Source organism: Populus alba, chromosome 16, assembly GCF_005239225.2.
Source record: "Populus alba chromosome 16, ASM523922v2, whole genome shotgun sequence".
Classification (NCBI taxonomy): Eukaryota; Viridiplantae; Streptophyta; class Magnoliopsida; order Malpighiales; family Salicaceae; genus Populus; species Populus alba.
Genome location: NC_133299.1, coordinates 9,997,372 through 10,002,223, shown reverse-complemented (window position 1 = coordinate 10,002,223; position 4,852 = coordinate 9,997,372).

Below are 4,852 nucleotides of genomic sequence, written 5' to 3'. Positions count from 1 at the left end.
GATGAATATTACTTCTGAATTTTTCAGTTTTAACGTGTAAGAGTAATTCTTGCGTTCTTCATTTCTTGAATGAACTGAATCTGAATTATCGAAGATTAACTGGCTTCGTCGCATCATTCTACTTCTCCCACTCAAAATAAGCCTTGTGATTGATAACCACAGTGACTAGAGTTGCGGCTGCTGTGAACAGTGAAGAGGAGGATAGAGAACCAAGGAAGGAATCAAAACAAGCTTATCAAATTGTCTTTGATCTCCTTGGTTCACCGTTGGATCGTCACCATTTTTTAGTATGTTGTCCGTCAGAACATTCTCTACATCTTGACCGAACGGATAATCATTCCAATCAATGAACTGTGAGATACTGGCCTCGTAATTCTAGGGTTGTCAAAGCTCGATCTCTTTGGTTCACCGTTGGATCGTCACCATATTTGAGTATGTTGTCCATCAAAACATACTCTACATCTTGACCGAAGGGATCATCGTTTCAATCAATGAACTGAGAGATACTGGCCTCGTAATTCTGTGAGATAAGGTGAGTAGCTACATCTTTTCAGTGGTTTTCTTTCTGGATTTCCAATACCAGCTATAAACATGATAATCTCTCATTAGAGCTTTGCTCTCTAGTAGTTGTCTATTGCCATAATGTCTTTATGTTTTGGTGTGGAATCTATTCCAATGGTTAGCTGTAACATTAAACAACACAATGAAGTTAAGTCTGGACATACCTTAAGATTACAGCTAAAAGATATGTTGAATAGTCATCGTATGAAGTTTTCTCAGTTTACCAGTGACCATCAAGCTGATTCTGAAGCTAGCATAGAGAAATCCTCTACTCTCCAGGCTCCTCATGTTGTTTCAGAAATGAATCATGTGCTGGGTTCTGAAGTTGATGAATTGAAGGTAGGGTCTCAGCAACAAGAACAACTAAAACATAAGACCAAACTTAATTTTTTAAATGCTTTAAAGGGTTTTGGTGTTGATGTCAAGGAGGATAGTAAGAACATTGATTTTAATCTAGTTCGAAATCTGCATTTTGAACCCTCGGCTATGACTGATGGTCGTATAACAGTAGCTGGTCATTTTGACAATGGCTGTGAACTTTGGAAATCCACCCTAGTTGGTCATTTTGTGGGTCAGAAATTACCATATCCTGTTGTTAATTCGATTGCCAAAAGGATATGGGGCTCCTATGGTCTATCAGAAGTTTTATCTTCGGATAATGGTTTCTACCTTTTCACTTTTGATTCTGTTGATCGCGCCACTAATGTTCTGGAAAGAGCCCCATGGCACATGGCAAACAGACCTTTGGTGCTTAAACGTTCGCAACCGAACATGCAATTTTTGAAAGGTGATTTGGTCAGAGTTCCAGTATGGGTTAGGCTGTATAATGTTCCTTTTGAGTATTGGACTATTAAGGGGCTGAGTTGTATAGCTAGTGCTATTGGGGTTCCCCTTCATGTTGATCGTACTACATTGTTGCGTAAAAGGCTTAGCTACGCAAGAGTTTGCGTTGAGATAGATGCTTCAAAGACGCTGGTTAAGGAATACGACCTTCACTGTCCAAATGGGTTATTCATAACAATCTCAACAGATTATGAATGAATATCGTCAAGGTGCAATAACTGCAATATCTTTGGACACACCACAGCAAAATGTGCTACTAATAAAGTTGCTCATCCTACAGTGGTGGCAAAGGATACAAGGAAAGTAGGAGCTGTGATCTCTAAATCTACGGATAATAAACAGAATCAGTTTCAATGGCAGGTAGTTGTTAAACGGAATAAGGGTTCTGTAAGTGGTGAGAATGGTCCGTCTGCATATAAAGTGCATAATTGTAATGAGAATGAGAATGGCTGCTCAACATCTGGGATACAGACGTCTGATTGTAATGATCATGTGACATCAGATGTGTGCAATGCTGTTTGCCATGAAGACAAAACTCCCACCTGATGTGCATCATGGGAATTATAATCCATCTCGTAAAGCTGAATCTAATATACAAAAGGGTGCAGATGGTCCAATGACAAGAGTGAGAGCAAAACAACTACAACGGGCCATGACGAATCAAATTGCAATGATTGAAGCTGCGTCGGAGTTAAAAATTAGCAATCAGTTTGAAATTGATTCAAGGGTGCTTATTTGCCTACAATTGGAACTTGAAGATGGGAAAAGCCCTTAATGGTTCTTTTCATGCTAGGCTACTTGTATTTGGATTGATAATGCAAGTGAAGGAATTGATGTTGTTTACGGTCATAACAGTAGATGGATTTGAACTCGAATTTAAAGTCATCCAATGGATGTGAAAACAAGATTTATATAGGTAAAATTCAAGTTCAGAATGTGATCTTTCTAGATTGTCCAACCATGATTGCATTGGACTTTTGTGTCAAAAGTTATGGTTGTTTTAAATTTGGTTTGCTTATGTTTCAGAAATGTCAAAAGAAAAACGTGTATTAGTTGAATTTGTCTATTGACTTATTAAAAGTCTAGTTTTTAGGATTGACTTCTGTCATGTTCATTTCACCTAACTTTGGAGGGATGTTCCAAAGATAAATATGTAATAAACACTTTTGGCCAAGATTTGAAACTTAATTCAGAGAATTAAGAGTTGTTCTTCCAAATTCGTTTTGTGAAGAACCCTACCTGACTTATCACTCTTTAATCACAAAGAGTGTGGCGTCGAAATCCTAGATTGATCTTTGTGGCGTCCAGATCGACTTATCAAATATCATTCTAGTCTACCCTCTATCTTATTTACCTTGAATCACTACAATCCAACCTAAATACCACAAGAAAGACAACACAACCAGACCCATCCTTCATCCATTTTCGTTAGAATCATTGTTGCCAATTTTCGAATCATTCACGGCACATCACCACGTCTCCTCATGTTTTGAGAGACATGGAGCAGGAGGAAGGGGCTACATGTACTGCTTTAGATCAAAGTTTAGTCGTCTCCAATACATATGCTTGTGCGACCGTGAACCAGGTTCTCTCTACTATTAGTCATGAACTAAATGTTGATGTAGCAGCAATGGGAGGTGATATAAATGGAGAACGAAATGATAAGGAGCTGACGTCACTAATCCCGACAAGTCCACAAACTCCGAATTCCACCGATGGGAAAACTGTTAGTCAGTCAGCTATTAGGGCTGGAGACTCTTTGGAGAAAAAGAAAAAGGGTTCAAAGAAGAATAAGAAATCTGGTTCCCCGCGGGGTGGCACGTCAAGGTAACCTTTATGTTGCTGTTTGTACTCCTCTCTATTTTCTTATGATGATTGGATGTTGGAATGTTAGAGGTTTGAATGATCCCATAAAGCATTCAGAATTGCGTCGGCTAATCCATCAAGAGAAGATGGTTTTTTTTGGTTTGGTTGAAACTCGGGTTAGAGAAAAGAATAAAGATAATATTTCTAATCTTCTTCTGCGTAATTGGTCCTTCTTGTACAATTATGATTTCTCTTCCCGTGGTCGTATTTGGGTTAGTTGGAATGCTGATTTGGTGAAGGTGGATGTCTACGGTATGTCAGATCAGGCTATCCATGTTTCTGTCACTATCTAGCTATCGATATTTGTTTTAATACTTCAATCATTTATGGATACAATAATGCATCCTTACGTGAGACATTATGGTCTGATATAGTGAGTCGTAGTGATGAATGGGAGTCAACCCCATGGATTCTTATGGGTGACTTTAATGCTATCCGCAACCCATCAGAAAGGTCAGGAGGGTCTACTACGTGGGATGGTCAGATGGATAGGTTGGGAACATGTATTCGAGATGCGAAAGTGGATGATCTTTGGTATTCTGGTATGCATTATACATGGACGAACCAATGTATTGAGAATCAGATTATAAGGAAACTAGATAGAGTGCTTGTGAATGAGAAGTGGAATCTGCACTTCCCATTGTCGGAAGCGAGATTTTTGCCTATTGGTATGTCAGATCATTCTCCCATGGTGGTAAAGGTTACAGGCAATGTTCAGAACATTAAGAAACCATTCAGATTCTTCGATATGTGGATGGATCATGACGAGTTCATGCCCTTGGTGAAGAAAGTATGGGATCAGCATTCGGGGGGTTGTCCAATGTATTAGTTGTGTTGCAAACTAAGGAAGCTAAAGCAGGAACTTAAACATTTCAATAAGACTCACTTCTCCAATATTTCAGATAGAGTCAAAGATGCAAAAGATCAAATGGATAAGGCTCATGATATGGTTCAGCCCTGTGATACGACCCAAGTAAGGTCAGATTCGGATTTTGGCGTAAAAAGCGCAACAGTCCAGGTTTACGGAAACAATCATAATTCTCAATCTGACTGTTGGATCGGGCTAATATTTTATGTGGACTCTCCAAACATATCTTACTACCTTGGGTTAAAAATTTAGGTCAATCGAAGTTTGGGAAGGAACCGCAATACTGGTCAACGGAGGCTGTACGGATTTTGTTATTTACTTCCATTTGACTTGTGGACTTCCTATTTGGTTAGTATTCTTTTCCTACAAGGATGCGGCAGCTGGTTTTGGGAATTTCCTAATTCCACAAGGATCTTTAATGAGGTGCAATATAATCTACAAGTGTGGAAGTGATTTTTTTTTTTTTTGGTAAGCTAACTTATGTATTAAAAGAAAATGATACAAAGAATATAATGGGCATACCCAAGATTTACAATGTGAACAGAAACGAAAACCAACAAATGGCTACAGGCTAGCCACATAACAAAACAAAAACTTAGACCAACTAGATATGCTAGGGGTACAAAAACAACCAGCTAAACATCAAATTAAGAGTCCATGTTATTGACCCTCCAAAGTCTTTGGATCCTTATGTTTTCATCAGTTTGTTGAACA